Below are 19956 nucleotides of genomic sequence, written 5' to 3'. Positions count from 1 at the left end.
AGCATGTGGGTGAACATCCAGTTTTCCCCTACACCATGTCTGCGTTTGACCCATTGTGTTTCCAACACCTTCTGCACTGACTGACCCCAAATGCGAAAGTGGTAAATACAAGTTGAAAGAGTGATGCTATAGACTGAATATTCGTGTCCCTCCCCAAATTTATATGTTGAAATCTTTACCCCCAAGGTGATGGTACCGAGAGGTGAAGACTTTGGGAGGTGATTATTCATGAAGTGGAGCCCATGAACGGGTTTGTGACTCTGTCAGGGGGACCCCAGTGGGCCACCTCACTCCTTCCACCACATGAGGACACAGTGAGAAGGTGCCCTCACCGGACGCCAAATCTGCCGCGCCTTGATCTTTGACTTCCAGCCTCCAGAACTGCGAGACATCAGCGCATGTTGTTTGCAAGCCACCCAGTCTATGGCGTTTTGTTGTGGCAGCCCCAGTGGACTAAGACAAATGAGTAAGCAGTGAAAGCATGAATCAGGCAGAGGACCAGGTCACAGGTACCAAACAGAAGCCCTCTCTGGAGCAGAGTGACATCGGGGCAGACGGAGCAGTGGCTAGGGGCACAGAAAGACCTCCGGGTTTTTCCAGGCACCCAGGTCCTGGCTGGAGAGGACCCTTGTGGAGCTCTCCACTCCAGCCAGTCCAGGTCCACACGCTCCTGCCTGGGACGGGTGTCCAGCTGAGACCAGCTTTCTGGAGTGGCATCCGCAACATGTGTGCAAAAGTCCTCACATTTATATCCACAGGGCCAGAAGTTTCACTTACAGAAATCTTTCTTAGAGAAAAAGCAAGAGATCTAAAAAACTCAATTTACAATATTTTGTGACAAAAATCAAAAATAACCTTATAAAATTACTTATACAACTTGTTTAACAATAGGAAAATTGTTTAAATAAACGAGGGCTCATTCATACATTGAAATATAAATACCCTTTCAAAAGGAAATTTTATAATACTAATTAATGATGTGAGAAATTCTCATTAAATATTTTAAAGTCAAAATAGCAGCTTAATAATCAGAGATAATAACTGTTAAGGTTTTCTATTATTCTCCAGATATATTTATACATTTTAAAGACATATTTTGGTTCCTACTTCATCTCTACATGGTGTGGTTAGAAATCACCATTATTAGTTTTATAATTGTGTTTTTGGTGAGAAAGCCCATTTGAAAATATAAAATCACTGCTCCTTTCTCTGTCCAAGCACACTGAAAGTGTAGTGGACTTGAGTCTTCACGAGAGATGTTCATGGCATTAACTGCAAATGGACCAATCTGCTTCCTTCCCTCTCTAGAGACCGTCCCTAGGAGATTGTCTAGAGCCAGGACTTCAATTCTGTCTGCACATTGGTGACCCTTGAGTCTACACGCCCAGCCTGGAGCACTCTCGCAGGTGCCAGACTACTTCAAGCTAGAATTCCAACTCCTTAGAATGGCCTGCAAGACCCTCTGTGATACGGTCACCACCATCATCCTCTCTGACAACACCTGTTCCCCCACCGCTGCCCAACACACACACATGCACACACGCACACACATGTACACACATACATGCATGCACACACACGCATTCTGAATGATCCAGCAGCACGCATTGACTTTCCCTTCCCCTGGTGTGCATCATTTTGTGTTTCATCCCAGGATAACCCTAGGGGACATACACAAATATGTTCATAAATAGCATTGTTCAAAATAGGCCAGAAAAGTGAGGAGACAATGAATATCCATTAATAGTAGACTGGGAAGATTAATTATAGTATAACTGCACAATGGAACAGAAAAGAGCCATGAAAATAAATGAACTATTAATGTAACTATACGTACACTCGGATGCATCTCAAAAACAAAATGTTGCCTAAAAGAAGCAAGTCACAGAAAAATATATGCAGTATATTCTATTTCCATACAGTCCAAAACCAGGCAAAACTAAGCAATTTCTGGCCTAGGGATGTGATTATGTGGGGAAAACATGAAGAAATCAATGGAATGATTAATACTATCGCCAGGAGAGTTGTCACCTAAAGGCGAGAGGGCACGTGCATCAGGCAGGCATGGCAGGGACTCAGTGTGTCTGCTTTTATACCGACCAGGGATGCCAGGAGTGTTTACTGTCACTCTTTTCTGCATCCGTCTGATGTGTAATGTGCTAAATTAAAAGCAAAACATTCCAGCCTCTTCCTCCCAGTGGAGAAGGGAGAAGAGTATTTCAGAGAAAGGAAGTAGCGTGTTCAAAAGTCCTGTGGTGGAAAGGGCCTGCTGTGGGCCAGGAATGGAGAGAAGGGAGGAGAGGCAGCATGGCTCAGACTCAAGTGAAAGCAGAGGATTCCAGACAAATTCTGAAGTAAGAAAAACACACATTTTTTATGAGCATGGTGATGAAGATGGATATTTCAGGAAAAACACCAAATATGTGGCATGAGAGACTATGTATGCAGAAGCCATTTACTAAGATGAAGAAGAAAGGAAGGACAGGGAGGGCGAGAGGAGTCCATGGCGTGGATTTGAGCGAGGTGGTTTTAATACGTATGCCCATAACCCAGCCCAGGTAGGCGGCTGCGTGGACAGGCTCGGGTCAGAGGAGGCGTCCAGCTGGATGTGATTGTTGTCTGGGGGAGCGAGTGAGTAGGTGTTTCTAATCCTGTGGGAATTTATTAGGTAACCAGAGATAAATGTGTGAGGGTGAAGTAGAAAAGGGAACTGAGGCCCAAGCATCTCCAGCTTGCGTGGTTTGGGTGGGAGAGGAGCCGCTAGCCAGGAAGACGTGCAGCCAGGGCCAAAATCTTAACACGCACCATGGTGCTGTTGGGTCAGTCGACGTTCATGTGACGAGGACAGCGTGGAGTAGGCAGAAACGTGAAAAATGTTATGTAACTCATCTTAGATCCTTTCAATCCTCTGCGTGATTTAAATGGTTTGCTCTGAGGTAAATGAGCTGTTCGCATTATCTTGGTAACACGCCATGGTAAGGAAACAGCCGGAAGCTTGTGGAGGCCACAGCCAAACTCCCAGAGAGTGAATGATCCACAGTGGAGGCTCCAACTCCAGACCTAGAAGGATCTAACCCCCCAAATCTCTCCTTCCTGCATTTTTTTTTATTCACTTTAAACAATACATACCTGCTTTTGTATCTCTCCCATGTGGGGAATTTTAGGAAAATGTCTAAACCCCATTAACATTTTTACCGAGAGCAAACCAGTTGAGGGGTTTTGAAGTTAGCTTTGTTTCTGCACTGCTACAGAACCATTGCGTTTGCGTGAAATGAAAACTTAGGCAACATAATCCTAAATGCCTATGAAAATAAATTAGGCTGGTTGTGAGGTCTTGTCAATCAGAATCTTTGAAGTTTGTCTACTCTCAGCCAATGTGGACATTAAATCTAAACTTGCCATTGTCATATCTCCAGTTTCTGTACTGGCCACATTTTACCTTAATTCATAAAACCTACTACTCACAGGAGGATTAGCATCAAGCAGTTATGTGTACATGCATGTGTGTATATACATATGCATATGCATGTATCTGTATATGTATTGGTATACAAGGACAAAAACACATATATTTATATGTTATTTCTCCTCACGTATTGGTTCCATTCCAATTGTAAATGTATTTTTCCAATAGTCATTAGATTTGTGAAATTTCAGGAATCCTGCCAAAACGTGTGTCGTAACCTTCCAAAATTTCATGTCTACACACCTATGAGCTATTTTTTAAAGAAATCTGTCCTAAACAAGAACCTCTATATTCTGACATGTTCATTTCTAAGTATGCACAAATATTTTCATATGACTGAGAAAGGCATTTTCCAGCGACCCTGTTCCACTGAAGTGTCCAAATACCTCTTCTCAATTCAGTGTAAATTGCTCTCTATCCACAGTCCCTTTTGTCTTCAACATGGTTTCCTAATCCTAACTACAACTTTTCCATTCTAGCTAACTCAGAATCTCCCGATTCTTTCTGGGGTTGTGTAGGAAAGTCAGGGTGGTCGCATTGTTCCACAATCACATGAATGATTTACTGACCCGTCCACACTTGCATGAGGACCTCAGGGGCTTTCTGTGTCAGCTGTGTTGGACCCAAGACTCGCTCTCTGGTTGGGGAGGAAGGAGGGACAGTGGACTCTGCCACTTCCCCGCTGTGCCTTCACCCAATAAACTCTGCTCCGTTCCACGCCTGACCCTGGATGTGTTGGTGCCCACTTTTACATGTGTTTAAAGATGCATGTTTAAATGCCATGATTAAGCATTAAAAGGATATAAATATAACAGAATTATGTGGTCTGGCCAAATATAGGATGGGGAAAATGTAAACACAAAAACAAAATAAAAAAGACATTTGGGAGTAACCTGCAGGACCAGCCTCTCGCGATGTTAACGGCCTTAAGAGTCCGCAGCTTGACATGGAGACCGTGCTAGGCTGAGGAGGCAGAGACTGAGTCTGGGGAGTTCTGAGGCCACTGGAATTTATGGGGTGTGGTGTTAGAAAGAAAAGGGCTGCACAGAGAAGAATCTCTGAAAACAGTCACAGAGTCCCGTGAGCCCTTGCAGCACACTGGGCCACATGCACACACGTGCTGGGAGGGACCTGTGCAGCCCGACAGGAGCAGCCCCTGTGGAGCTGAGAGATGGATGGAGCTTCTGCAGCCACTCGGCAGGATTCCCACCAGCCAGAGCAGAGACCCCCCTAACACTGGAGCACCGGGCTGAAACCAGAGACAGGCCGCCTCACAGGGGGAGGGCCGCACCAGACCCCTCTTAGCAAACAGAAGCAAAACAAAAACAAGCCTCTAAAGAATGAATGATCCATCCATAAAAGAACTGCTTTTCAAAACAGATCGCTCTCTAAAGGAAAGCACAAAACTCCAGTGTCTCCTAAAAGTGTAGCTTCCACATTGTCTTTGTCCACCAAAAATTCCCAGATAAGCAGGAAACACTGTCCCACAGCCACAAAGAAAAACAGCAAGCAGAGATAGACCCAGTTATGTCAGAAATATTATTGTAAAACAGTTCTACTGTATTTAAATGGAAGGATAGATGTGTTTGAGTGTATACAGAATCTCAGTACAGAAATGAAAACTATAAAAACAACCAAAAGGGAAATAAAATTAAAAAAATTCATTATCCGAAAGAAAATAATTACTGGTCAGGCTTCGCAATAGATAGGATACAGAAAACTAAAGAATAGTGAACTTGAAGACAAAGATTGTTACCAGAAATAAAAATGGTATATTTTATAATGATAAAAGGGCCAATTCATTGAGAACATCTAATAATCCTAAATGTTTGTGTATCCAGTAGCAACGTTTCAATGCATTAAGCAAAAACTAATAGAACTCAAGGGAGAAATATCAGTTCATGATTACAATTAGAGATTTTATCACTCCTTTATCAATAACTTATAGAAGGGAAAAATATATCAGTAAGGTTATAAATAATTTTATATTTTATAAGGACATAAACAATATTGTTAATCAACTTAAAATAATTGAAATTTATAGATAGTACTTTGTAGCAATTAAAGAATATATATTCTTTTCAGTTGCACATGGGAAGATATCATCTTATACCAGTCGGAATGGCTATTATTAAAAGACAAAAAATAATAGAAGTTGGTGAGGATGCAGAGAAAAGGGAACACTTACACACAGTTGGCAAGAATGTAGATCACAATTTCTATGGAAAACAGTATGGAGGTTTCTCAAAGAACTAAAAGTAGAACTACCATTTAATAGTAATCCCACTACTAAGCATCTACCCAAAGGAAAAGAAGCCATTATATCAAAAAGGTACCTGCACTCATATGTTTATCACAGCATTATTCACAATAGCAAAGATGTGGAATCAACCTAAGTGTTCATCAATGAATGAATGAATAAAGAAGATGTGGTACATGTACACAATGGAATAGTATTCAGCTATAAGAACTGAAATCATGTCTTTTGCAGCAACATAGATGAAACTGTAGGTTATTATTTTCAGTGAAACAACTCAAAAACAGAAAGAAAAATACTGCATGTTTTCACTTATAAGTGGGAGCTAAACAATGTGTACATGTGGACACGAGTGTGGAATGACAGTCGCTGGAGACTCAGAAAAGTGAGGGGGTGGGAGGAGGTGGATGATGAAAAATCACTTAATGCCACAATGTATGCTGTTGGGGTGACGGGTACACCAAAAGCCCACATTTTGCCACTATGCAATATATTCTTGTAACAAAACTCCACCTCTTAAACTTATACTAATACAAAATAAAACAGACAAACAATATGGAGAAAAATCAATGAAAACAGAAAGTTGATCAGTTGAAAAGAAAAAGACAAGCCACAAATCGTCAATATCAGGAGTGAAAGAAGAAACATTACTATGAATTCCATATATATTTTAAAAATAATGAGGTGCTATTACAAACATGTTTATGTAGTAAATTGACAACTTAGATAATAGAGACAAATTCCTTGAAAGGCACAACCAAAACTATCTCATAATGAAACAGAAAATGTACACCTAGTAAAGAAACTGACTTTGTAATTATACACCTTTTTTACAAAAAAATACTCCAGGCCCACATGGCTTCACTTGTAAATTCTATTAAACATTTGAGGAAGAAATCCTTCCAATCCTGTTAAACTCTTTCAGAGACGAGATGAAAATGGAACACTTCCCAACTAATGTTATGAGGCACTGCAATTAAAGCAAAAAGAACAAAACTGAAGCATTACCTGACTTCAAATTACACTATAGAACTGTAGTAACCAAAACAGCATGGCATTGGCATAAAAACAGACACATAGACCAATGGAACAGAGCAGAGAATCCAGAAATAAATCCACATCTATACTGAACTTATCTTCGACAAAGTTGCCAAGAACATACAGTGGGGAAAGGACAGTCTCTTCGATAAACGGTGCTGGGAAAACTGGATATCCACATGCAGAAGAATGAAACTAGACCCCTACCTCTGGCCATATTTTGATGAGCAAAAGCCTTCAACAGATAGATACTTCACAAGAGATATTTTGATGGTGAATAAGCATGTGAAAGATGATCAACATTACTAATCATTAGGAAAGTGGAAATTATAACCACAAATGCAGCACTAGAATGGCTAAAATTAAAAAGTTAGGAAGTATCAGTCATGCATTTCTGGTAAGGGTGTGAAACAATGTTCTGCAAAACAGATTGACAGTTTTGCAGGTAGTTATGCATGTATGTACCAAATTAATCAGAAGTTCCACGGTAAGGTGTGTACCCAAGAGGAGCTAAGACACATGTCCACAAAAAGACTTGGAGAAGAACGTTCACTGCAGATTCATTCCTGATAACGAAAAACTAAAAATAGTACAAGTATCTATCAAGAAAAGATTGAATTGTAGTATATTTTTATACAATTGAATACTACTCCATGATTTTTTAAAAAAGAGCAAAGTACTTCACTGAGTAACATGGAAAAATCACAGAACATTGCCCTGGACAAGATATTTTGTAAATGAAGAAACATCGATACTGAATGGTTTGATATTTTTCCCGAGGTTCCATGGCTGGAACCGCTAACTTCAGAGCGCATATTCCAAACTGCTGCTTCCTTCTGCTTCTCTGTATGTAGTGGTGAGGGCTGAACCCTCAGAGAAGTTCTTACAGGTCTAATGCGTATACAGCTCGAAATGTCAGAATATACAAAGGAAAAGCTGACAGACGTGCAAACAGAGGCTGAAAACCCACTTCAGGATGGCAACAGGCCTTTTATGCACATGTGGAAACTGAGGCACAGCAAGTGTTAACATATATCAAAGAGTGCAAATTATAGTTAACCCTTGAACAACACGGGGTGGCCACTTGGCACTGCACAGTCAAAAATCCATATATGACTTTTGACTCCCCAAAAACTTAACCACTAATCACCTACTGCTGACCGGAAGCCTTAGTGATAACATAAATAGTTGATTAGCGCATACTTTATTATATGTATTATATGCTGTATTCTCATAATAAAGTAAGCTAAAGAAAAGGAAATGTTATTAAGAAAATCATAAGGAAGATAAACTATATTCACGATTAATTAAGTGAAAGTGGATCATCATAAAGGTCTTCATCCTCATCATCTTCACCTTGAGTAGTTTGAGGAGGAGGAGAAAGAGGAGGGGTTGGTCTTGCTGTCCCAGAAGTGGCAGAGGTGGAAGGAAATCCATGTACAGGTGGACCTGCGCAGCTCAAACCTGTGTAGTTCAAGGATCTACTGTACTTCTCTGGCTACAATGCAATTAACTAAGGAATGAATCATCAAATACCTGAACGTAAACCAAAACAATTCAAAAATTTAAAACTCACTTATGAATATTTTATTACTTAAAGAAGAAATTGTAATGAAAATGAGAAATACTCAGGAGTGGATTGCAGTAAAAAATATCAGAAAACGTGGTATGCTGCAGAAGCACTACTTAGGAAAAATTCAGCCTTAACTTCTCACATAGAAAAGAGGAAAGGCAGAAATTGGTGAGTTAAGCATTCAACTTCAGAATATACCCAAAGAATAAGAGAATAGACTCAAAGAAAATAGACAATAGGAAATAATAAAGAAAAGTGCAGAAATCAGTAAAATAGATACAATAGAAACCATATAAATAGATAAGTACAGTAGAAACCATATAAATGGATAGAAAATTGTTTGAAAATGTGTCTTCCAAACTGTTAACAGCAGTTACTGCTCTTGGGAGAGGAGAGTGAAATTGGAGCCAGGTTGCAGGAATGAGAAATAAGAATAATTTTTATTTTATATTATATATATATGTGTGTGTGTGTGTGTGTGTGTGCACATATATAATTTTTATTTCAAAATAAAAACATGCTTATTTTAAATGTTAAAAAATATAAAAATAATATGTTATTCATGTTCTGAAAAAAATCACACGGAGGATGGAAAGAGAGAGGAGAGAAGGAGTGTTCCCAGGGAAGGTTTTGATAAAGCACCTTCGTCTCTGGCACCTTCTGGTTTTCATTTCTGTTCTGGCTCCTTTGCCCTGAGATCTCAGATGCTTTCACGCTGTCTTATTGTAGTTTTCCATCCCAGCCTTTACAAGAAGTACACAATTCTACTTTTTTCTCTGTGTGTCCTAATTTCACCTTCCTGTCCTAAAAAAGCATTTAGAGGAAGACAAAGATGACTGGACCAAATTGTCACGAAGCACTAAAGGTACCTGGCAGCCCCCTGGCAGGTGCCTTTTAAGTCATGTCTCTGAAGCCAATTGAATCTCTAAATGGTGTCATATGCAAGAGGAATGACGTGATACTCACTTCAGTCACTTAGCCGGTATTTACTGAATGGCTACTATGTTTCAGGCATTGTTCTTAGTCATAGTTTTATAGAGATGAAAAATACAATTAAAAATAGACATTTTCCCATCAATATTACATTGCAGACAAAAACAAAAACCAGGTAAAGGAATAAAATCATTACAGATAGTGATGTGTTCTCTCGGTGGCCTGAGAAATACAGTGAGGGTGGGGAACAGCTTCTTTGGAAGACAATATTAAGATGATATTTCCAAGATAAAAAGTAAGCCCCCGAAAGAGTGGGGGCAAAGAATGCTGAAAGCCCATGGAGGGAAGCACGTGCAAAGGCCCTGTGGTAGGAAGCATCTTAGCACACTGAACAACAGAAGACTGACCTGGTGTCCACACAGTGAGCGTTTGAACAAGGGTGGTGAGATTTCCTGCAAGAGACACAGGCAGTGCCCACATCATGTCGGGCCTTCTGGCTGAGGGACACAGTTTGGATTTTATTCTTATTTAGCACAGAGCATACATTTGAGGGCCAGAGGACTTTCCTCAAGCTTCTCAACTCCTCCGCGTGACAAATCCTTACCTACCTTATGTGTCATTTCTTTCTAGCTTTGTGGTCATCCTATAGCTGCAAATCTGGACTCTCTTCTCAATTATTGACGCCCCCCCCCTCCGAGGGAGGGGTGTGTCTCCTCCTTCTTTGATATCCAATCCAGCACTCTAGAGCCATAGCTGGGATTCAATCTGTCAGATCAAGCGAGCAGATTTCTGCTCCCTCCTCAGAGCCCGGCAGGCTGCCGTCCTCCCCGCCTTGGTGCGCCTGGGACTGCTGCCGGCTGCGGCTCTAGGTGTGCTCCTAGCAGTGCCACTCAAAGCCGGTGCGTCCGCTGCTTTATTGCTCTTGACACGGCGTGTCCATTACACTTAGCGGCCCCATCCTCGCTGCCACATTTCATCCTCGCTGGGCCACACAAAGATGCCCACAGGCCATGCATGATCACTCCCCGTTTAGACAGCTCTGTACTAGTCATCCCCACGTCTGCTGTCCTTACTCTCCCTTTCTTCCCTCCTGCGTCTTGAAATCCCCGTTCCTCCCCCACAGAACAGCCCCAGGGGCCTTTGTGGGCACCTGCCTCAGGCACCTTGAAAGGCACGTCCTTGAAGAGTTGGATCCAGACTCCCGTGGGCTGATCTTCCATCAGGAATCCTCCACCCCCGACACCCTGGCCTCCTGGTGTCTTTGTACTGAGCAAAAGCACAACCACAGCAGCCAGGCAAGACACGGCTTCGCGCACAGGGGCCCTCTCTGGCCGCGTGTCTCCGCCAGTGTCCCGCTGCGATCTTGAGAGAAATGAGGCACCAGGTAACAGCCGCATCAGACTCTTTCTTTCCTAAAATTCTCCCAAATCCTACAAGTTGCTCCATAAAAACAAAACAAACAAGCAAATCCTCCAACCTAAATTCCACCTCGTCCTGCTGTTGAATCGTGTGCACACCGACATTTAGTTATATGTCCTTTTCCAGTGATTTCTAATGATTTTTGGCTGTTTCTCTATGGATGTGTCTAGCACACATTTTCCGAAGTTACTCGTCAGCGGGAGTCCTGTCTCCCGTTTTCCCGCAGGCGTTCGTGAAAACCCCTATGAAAACTTCGCAAACAAGGAACGTTGCATCAGGGGCCGGGACTCCCAGGATGCTGCCTTTGGGTCGACCTACTTGGATAAAAATGTAGCACCGCTCACTTTTTATTAATACCATGGTGATATGAGAAGGTATAAAACACGAGGGGTTGAGTTTGATTATCTGCTTCAATCGTGGCCAGAGGAAACGTTTGTATAAGTCTCTTAAAGGAATGAAGCCAGGAGGGAGACCTTGGTAGGCCCTGCACTAGCTCTAGAGGCACATTGAAAAAAAAAATGATCCTTTCTAACATCAAAGAAATTGGAATCCAAGCTCAAATTTTAGGAAAATGCCACTAATAATGGGAATAATGTTTCAATAGGACTTAAAAATTAGCACATTTCCAAAGCCCCCTGTTCCTCGTGTGATGTAAGCATTTTGAAAAATGTTGTTGGTTACAGAAGTGCTAAAAAAAAAAAATCAGCTTTATTTTCTGTATAATGACCTAATGAGGTAACTATCCCAGGGTAACTGTTTTTTGTAAGCCATCTGCTGGCGTGGGCTGGCTGTGCTGTGCCCAGCCTGGGCTGGGGGACACGGGGAGGGTCTCTCCGCATGCCTGGGGCCTGGGGGATGCTGTTCTCTTCCGAGAAGCTGGAAGGTGCAGCCACACGGCACCGAGGCCTGCACTCCCTCTTAGCCAGGCGGACTCCTCTCCTGCGGCCTGGCACACACCCTCGCCCTTCCTGCCCTGGGTTATACATGGGCAGCCCCCAGCCCTCCTGCTGCCACCTGGGCCCCCGCCCCTCCCTGACCTGCCGCCCGAGATCACAGGGGCACGTTGTTGCCCGCAGGCGTCCTCACCCCTGGCGGTTGGTCACCATTTCCTGCACAGACACAGAGTTGACATAAAAGGCTTTCCTCAGCTTTCATCCAATCTAGGTTGCTGGCCTATTTCGTAACATTAATTCTCTCCCTCACCAACGGCCACATCAATTCAGTACTTTATAAACTATTCCAGGGACCCGATTTATCAGGCCTGACAGTGCCTCGCGCTGAAATAAACAGCGTGGCCTCAGCCTGGCGCATACCCTGCCCCTATTTGTCATTATTTAATTCAAGGGCCTAAAATTCTCTGACATTATTAATAGTAAGATGAATCACTGGAAAACTACAGAATCTGTGCCCAACGAGGCTGAAATAATCCATTTTGGTGGAAACGTCCATGCAGAATTGCATCTGCGTGGCTGGCCCCTGCCACGGGCACCACGGGCGTGGGTGGCGGGAGTGGGACAGGGAGCCCCCCAAGAGTCAGACTCCCCGGGGGTGATTCTGACAGTTCTCTCCCACGCAGCTCAGAGGGAGGGAGGGAAGCAGGTGTGGCGACAGGCTGGAGGGTCACCTCAGGGCTCTCACCTGCATCTGTAAACCGATTTTAAATGTACTAATTTAAGCCATTTTGAACTTGATTAACTTTACCTCGTCTGGCTTTGAACTTGGGTAGGAGCTGGACCTGGAAATCTGTTGGTTAGTTCCCAGAACTGTAGGATTTGGCCACTTTGAGCCACCTCGGATGTTCAGGGTATGTTCCAACACCTGACTTCGGCTTTAGGGGCTCATTATTAGCCTGTTATTTTTTGTTAATTTAAAGGAAAAGACACTTCTACTTTTAAATAATTCTTTTCTTTTTAAAAAGAAACCATGAGAAAAAGGAAACTAAGAAGGAATTTTCTCATCTTTTGCTCTAAGATCCAGGGTTAGCAGTGAATGTTACAAGTGGATAGTCTCTGGGACAAGGTTAATGGTCTTCAGCAAAGCTGTGGAGTGAATATAACAATAGACTGATTCCTCAAATAATGATACGTTTCTTTTTTAAGCCTAGCAGGATAATCTTCATGAAAGAAAAACCTTTTGAAGTGATTTTTTTTAAAAAAAATGTTATAATTTTATATTTGACCCAGGCACTATCGAGTAGGATTAAAATTAAATCTTCCCAATCTTAAATATTTGATGGGAAATAAGGTGTTTGACTTTTCCCAGCAAACTCTCCCGGAAATACCAGAAGGGTTATTTCTTATAATTAACTGCAACTAACTCTACAAATGTGAGCCCATGTTCTCCAGTTCTATTTTCTGGAGAGAAGAAAGACTATCTGCTCAATGTGCTTTATTAAATACGTAATGAAGTCCACTCAGTTTTGTGTCTTTCCTGCAGCAAACCCACCATGTTGTGCTAGAAGCAACGAGAAACGACGTAATAGCCACCATTATTGCTAATCAAAGCTCACCAAAGGCGAACTCAGACACCCAAGTAACAAATTCCCTACTGTGTCACTAGACTATGGTTAGTGGCATCAGGTCTAGTGTGGACCTTGTCTTACATTTCCTGTCACCTCTGAGCTCAGGGGCTGAGGAGAGGACGGGTTAGAGCGCACACCAACCTTTGCCCTACCAACACTAGCCAGCGTGGGCGTGAACTAAAACATGCACCTGACTAGACCCTGTGAGAAGAGCTGTCACTGGCATCTGCAAAGAAACATCAGGGGGCAACAGGAAAGCCATCAGACGTGTCCCGGCAGTTAAAGGCTCACGCTTCCCTTCCTGCACCTGCATTTGGCCTCTTCCTCCCATTCAATGTGTCTGAACTCCACACGGCAAACTGGCGAATTTCCCCACTTCTTCACTCTTTCTATACAGTCCCACCCTCTTCTGTTCCTCACCTAGAGTGATAACCTCTCTTCTTCCCTTTAGTGTGTGCATCAGTGACACATACTCTCTGTGTAACACACAAACCCCAAATCTCAGTGGCTCACAACAACACACACTTTTTTCTTACCTTAATCGAGGGCTGCAGGTTGGCTGGGGCTCTGAGCGAGGCTGTGCACCCACCGCGAGCTGGCCACATGGCACGGCCTTTTACTCCAGGACCCACACAGGGGGTGCGGTGTCCTTGTGAGAGAGGGCAGGAGCCCCCAGGCTGAGCTGGGCCACCTCCTGCTCATGTGGGCGCCTCTGCTCCCCTTCTATCGGTTTAAACAAGCCACACAGCCACGCCCATGACTGGGGTGTGTGGCCAACGATGGGGACTGATACTCCAGGGGAGGGACACAGTTGTGAACAACACTGAAGTCCAGCAGAGTGTGCTCTAACCGAGCCTGGCAGTGGGACTCCCCCAGGCAGTGAGAAGTCTCCGAGCTTCCCCTGATTCGCCCAAGGCAGTAGCCTCACAGGTCAGGTAGAGCTGAGAGACAGCCAGTAGACTGCGACTCCTTGGGGAAGTAGTGGAGGAGTTGATCACTGTACATGGGGAAGTGCCCTCGGGAAGCGTGTACCTCGCAGAGGATCAGAGCAGCAGAAATCACTCTGTTCTAACAGGGTATGAATAGCTACGGCCCTCGTGTGTCTCAATTTAATGCACATAATTCCCCTTGAAGAGGAACATGACTGAGAAATTTGTACTCAAAAAGGCAGAGGAACTTGTTAATAGAAGGGGCTTGCTTAAAAAAAAAAAAAAAAAAAAAGTGAGCTAGAGGTCTCAGCAGCCGTCTACACCAAAGCCCAGGCGGCTGTAGACGTTTCCTCTCCACTTTTTGCGCTCCAGCCTCTGTCATGTCAGTGAAGTTGTGTGGCCCGAATCCTTCACCCGCCACGCAGAAAGCGCCTCCTCTCTCGGCCTCCCCATTTAGTGGTTGGGCAATTACCTGACGTTCTCTCCGGCTGTTCTGAATTCTCCACTTCCTCAATGTCAGTGGGACTCACAGGTGTGGGCTCACAGAGACGTCACCATCTGTGGCTGGGTCTCAGACCCACATCTCCGTCCTACCCTCGTGTTTGGCTACTGGCCACGCAAAGGCGGTATCGTTTTAACAAAGTCTAAGAAATACCACTTGCACGGCCTCCGGGGCCAGGAAGCTGAGCAAGAGACCCTGACTACGCAGAGCTTTATGGAAGCGGCAGTAACCACCGCACAGGAGAGTGGGGCTCCCCAGCCCTCACCCCGTCTTGTGAGGGTGCAGATACCGTCATAAAAGCAGGAGAGCAGGCGCGCCAGGATTATTGCAGCGTTGCCATGGAAACCAGAGATTTACAGTGATGTCATGCACAAGACGACCACTCTCAGTTTAGAACTTCCCTTATACCGAGGAAATGGATGAGCTTTAGACATTTAATGACAAACTTTACATTCTCCAAGATCTCTCCCATTCTGCTCAGATTAGTTACTAGTGTGTCTGTGACAATTCAGCTTTTATTTGTCCAAGTTCTAATAAATGCTGAATTGTGTTCAAAATCAGAGTCATCATTTCATGTATTATTGATAGACATACTGTCTTCTCCAAGTTGAAAGGAAAATACCTATTTAGGAAATGCTGTATAAAAAACAGCACATGTCACAATTCCTTCTTTTGTGTGCTCACATAACAAGCAAATTCTAACAGTTATTCCTTCATGTATTTAGGGCTGAATTTTAACTAATGATATGAATTACTAAGACTTCATATATTTAAGACTTCCAACAATAAAAATATTTCAAATAACTTACTTCATAAGTGATTTTTCTAAGAATTACCATCCTAGCTATGCATTTAAAGCTATGCATGAAATAATATAATTCATCAAAAAAGAGAAAGGACTCTCGATTCTCTCTAAACTCTTCTGTGCTCTCAAGTAGCCAAAGTTGCCACCTCTTAAATTAAGAGTCTCTCTCTCTATATATACACACACATATAAAATACATATATTTTATATATTACACAGTTAAAGGTAATTAGAACAAGCAACCAATATGCAAAAGCAGATTTTATGTCTTTTAATTTTATAGCGTTAAATCTTAATTTCCAAATAAACATTTACTATACGAATTTATCTCAATTTTATTTTTGATTTGAAAATTTGCCATATTTATTGCTAAAATAAACCTAACATGTACAGGGATCCTTCACATATGTGTATGTACTCCCACTTCCTGCGGTTTGCAGTCCGCGCTGGGTCAGTCGGGCCGGGCGTGGACACCGCAGCCTCGGTGTGGCCGGTTCACCTCGCATCAGCGCTGCGCCCCGGGGACGGCCAGGAGAGAGACAGGTGACTCTCAGATCAGCCGATTTACCAGTCATTGGCTGCTCTGACGAGAGACCTGATGCGAAGCGGAGTCGTGACCGTTAACTTGGGAGGGGTTTGAATCGCGTCTGTTGTCACAGCGCTGCGCTGTCTCGCGCATGCGCACACAGGACAGCAAGCGCTGGCGTCCCCGGTTCTCGCGCGCTCTGTGCTTTCCTTCCTTGGCATCTGCGGTAAGTCAGCAGTGCTCAGTGGAAACTCTCTCATGATTTATTAATAAAAACAGATTTGTTAAACGAAAGGATAAGATAAACAATTGTAAGAATGTTTTAAGTAATGAAAAAATTTAAAGAAACGAAACATTCCTATACAGACATACCATGCTATGTGAATTAATCACACTATTTTATTAAGTAGATACTATAGGGACTTATACCAGCTAATAAAGTATCACAGTCGTCCCTTATTTGAAATTCCAAAATCCAGAAAGCTTGAAAGCCAGCCCTTTTTTTTTTCTTAACTCCTTTGGTGGCAGCACCTGGTTTAGTCTGAAATAAACTGCAGTTACGTGCTGCCTAACGGTGTTTTGTTCAACCACAGGCCACACACACCGTGGTCGTCCCCTAAGATTAGAAAACCGTATTTTTGCTGTGCATTTTCTATGTTTAGGGACACAAATGTTTACATAGTGTTACGATTGTATCCAGCACAGTAAGACGCGGCACAGGGCGCGGCCTGGGAGCCGCCGTGAACCCAGGCCTAGGGCTGTGCGGGTGCGCGCTGGGATGTCGCACGACGGCGGAATTGTGCCATGAAGTGGTTGTCAGCGTGTGTTGATGCCCTTAAATGACGCATGGCTGTAGTGGTAAAACCTGACCTAAACCAGCCTAAGGCTATTTAAAGTCTTTCTCTCTCCTACCGCGTGAATACTGATGCTTTCCTCAGAGCAGATCTCCACAAACAGCTGACTCTGGGCACTCTGGGCAATGCTGCTCGACAAGCCACTGTGACACAGAACTGGCAGATTCAGAACCAGCGCTCCTGGGGAGACACAGGGCTGGGTTCCTGCAGGCCTCCGATCCCAGCGTTTGCATCAGCAGTCACTACCTGGCCTTGCTGTATGTGTTTCTGTTTAAAGATGCCCATTTAGTGTGTACAGTGGGCTCGTGAGCCTTGAACTCAGCACTGTGACCTACTCCCGAAGGAAGCATATCGAGCACACGCGTCTCCTCCATGAGGCACATCACAGCCCGGGTGCTCAGGACACCACGCAGCACTTCAGCCGCCCGCTTGGGGGCCATGGGAACAGCAGCTTCACAAACAAAAAGCACAGAAGTGCAAAGAAATGGGACAGCACAAAGGAAATTTGTTCAGTCTGAGCTGAAACAGGAAGGCAGTGGGTATGACCTCAGCTGGAAACACGGGGACCACAGATGGCTCCAAAAAAAAATTTTTTTTTTTTTTGCTGCTCTCCACATGTCTGTGAATAACCGAGAAAGCACCGGGAGTGTTGACTTTGCAGTTACAAGTAAATTTTATCCAGTAGGAAAACTGATAAACATGAAACCTCCCAATAATGGAGACAAACTATGCTTGATTCCTGAGTGCTTCTCTGCACACTTACCATACGACCTATTATATAATGTGGGCATAGCTCTGACATCCTAAAATCTGAAATTTTAGAATTCTGAAATATATCTGGCCTCAAGGATTTCAGGTAAGGGATTTGGAGCACTTTGTGTCTTCAGAAATACAATAGAGGCCTGAAAACTGAGTTTCCTTGAGTCAGTATTAATTAATGTACTTAGATCTACAGCTGTTGTTTGGTGTTCCAGATAAGCTTGTGGGAGAAATACAGTTAATGGGTGATTCATTTTAAAATTATGCTATTCCCCCCATCAATTTCCCTGACAGCTGCATTCTGCTATTGTCAATGTGTGGCCCCCGTGAAGTACGAACACACAGCATCCATGTGCAGGAGGATATAAACCACACGCTAATTGAAAAGTGATTTTATTTCCCAGTGACATGGAGAAGGGAGAAGTAAGCGCTGTCTGGCCATACTGATGAGGCTGCCTTGTCAGGGCGCGTTTCAGGAAACCCTCTGCACTTCAGCATCCAGTTTCTCTAAGTTTCTTCCTCGTGTTCTCCCACGACTCAATCCTAACCCCGTGAGCAGCGCCGTGTAAAATGCCAGGAGGAATCAAATGACTGGGAAAATCAGAGGCTGTGAGGTCTCTCGCGAAGTCTTGGCACTCCCAGGGCAGGCAGGGGAACAGCACCAGATTCGAGCAGAGAGTGGGTGCTCTGTCTTTGGGGGTTTAAAAGCAGTAACAAAATTGAGCAAAACTTGATCTGTTTTGTGTCATCGTCCTGCCCCAGAAAGGCTAAACACTGCCAATAACGCATTACTCCTTCACAGGAAAAGAAAATCTTTTTCGGTTTATGTTCTGAACAGCTACTACATGTAAGCTTTATACTGACACATTTCTATGACTTCCCCTTTCCTCAACCCTGCAGTCCACAAAGCCGTTAACCCGGCCCCGTTGCGGGACCCAGCTGCACACACTGGCTTCAGGGTGAGTCCTCAGCGGCTGCGAACGGTTCTAGCTCCCTGTGTGCACCCTGCAGTCTCCAGGCCCTGAGATCCTGCGTGTCCCCGAAGTTAAAGAGCAGATTCCAGCTGAACAGCCATTGGGTCATCGTGACGTGGAAGATGAGAAAGTGAGTCATGTCCCTCTGTGAGGACCCTGGGGTATTTCTGTTTTGAATTTTAAACAGTGAAACAGTTTACATTTGAGCTATTATTTTTAGCAAATGCAAATTTTAGTTCAGACAGGGCCTATTTTGCTAAATAAGAAAACGTATCTAAAATCTAAATTTATTATTAATTGCTTCTTTCAAAACTAGAAACCAGAAACATAAAATCTTAAATCATGATTTTATTGCCTACATTTCACCTTTAGTGATGTTTGGGTTTTATAAAAATTAATTTATTCACTACCAGACAATTAATTATTCACAGAGAATATTATTATACCAGACTGTCATACAAACATTAAAGTCCAAGCTTTTAAAAGCTATTATGGGTTTTTTAAAATTTTCATACTATAACTTTTTTCTTCCTTATTTTTTCTTAGCATGATTTTATATATATGAAGCTGAACTAAAGCTTGTGATTTTCACTCTGTGATGTTCTCTGCTCATCATTATTATTTTATATTTAATATTATGATTATTACTAAAAATAATTTTATCACATAGAGGGGTAAAGTGTCAAAAAATAATCTGCTGTCTGAGTCAGTATGCTGTGTGTTGGTCTGCTAGAGAAAATGGTAAAATGATTTCTAGAAATATCTTTCACTTTGGCCTTAAATTTTATTTTAGTTGATCAAGATACAATTCAAAAGGTGAGGATTCTTAGGGTGCACCTGTGTCACAGGTAGGGCGGGCCTCGCTGCTCAGCTGCCATTCCCCAGCCAGGCTCCGGGAGCTCCGTGCGCCTGCGGGAATCACGCTGGGGTGCGGGTGCAGGTGTTGGCCAGGAAGCCTGTGTTTCACTTCATTTGTATTTAGAGCTTTATCCATTTCTCCTCCCCATCAGATTTCTCCTACCTGTCACCGTCTCCTCAGATGCCCAGACAGGTGGCATCCGAGGGCTCCCCGTGGTCCCCCCACAGACGCGCCCACCCAACCTGGTGGGGAAACAGCAGCGTGTGGAAGGGCTTTCTCCCTCATAACTGCTGCCTTCAGCCGTTAGGATGAATTTTCTGCAATGTCTTAGGTAGACTCAGGAGTTCTCTGGTCCTTTGCAGGTAGAAACAGGCCCAGCCCAGTGCAGTAAGTTCCAATTTGAATTTCCAGTCACGGTCCACACTTCCACTCAGGCCTGGCCTTGGATCTGGCCCAGGAGGTGGACTTTGGGGAGGGCACATCACCTGCCTTGGCTACCCCACGGCCCCCTGGCTGGGCCAGTCTCCTGGGCTGGAGTAGA

At 43.6% G+C, this 19956-nt stretch overlaps 1 long non-coding RNA gene across 1 annotated transcript in view; it reads right to left on the bottom strand.

The window, feature by feature from the left end:
* The window catches only part of LOC123623531, a 31252-nt gene extending 17330 nt beyond the window's left edge, over nt 1-13922 (bottom strand). The window contains exon 1 of the long non-coding RNA XR_006729875.1: nt 13744-13922. This is a non-coding gene — a long non-coding RNA (uncharacterized LOC123623531). The remainder of the gene's footprint in view (nt 1-13743) is intronic.
* Between the last annotated feature and the right edge of the window lie 6034 nt (nt 13923-19956).

The sequence above is a fragment of the Lemur catta genome, chromosome 18 (genome assembly GCF_020740605.2).
Source record: "Lemur catta isolate mLemCat1 chromosome 18, mLemCat1.pri, whole genome shotgun sequence".
Classification (NCBI taxonomy): Eukaryota; Metazoa; Chordata; class Mammalia; order Primates; family Lemuridae; genus Lemur; species Lemur catta.
Note: the sequence above shows the minus strand (reverse complement) of the source record. Positions and strands in the feature narration are given on the sequence as shown.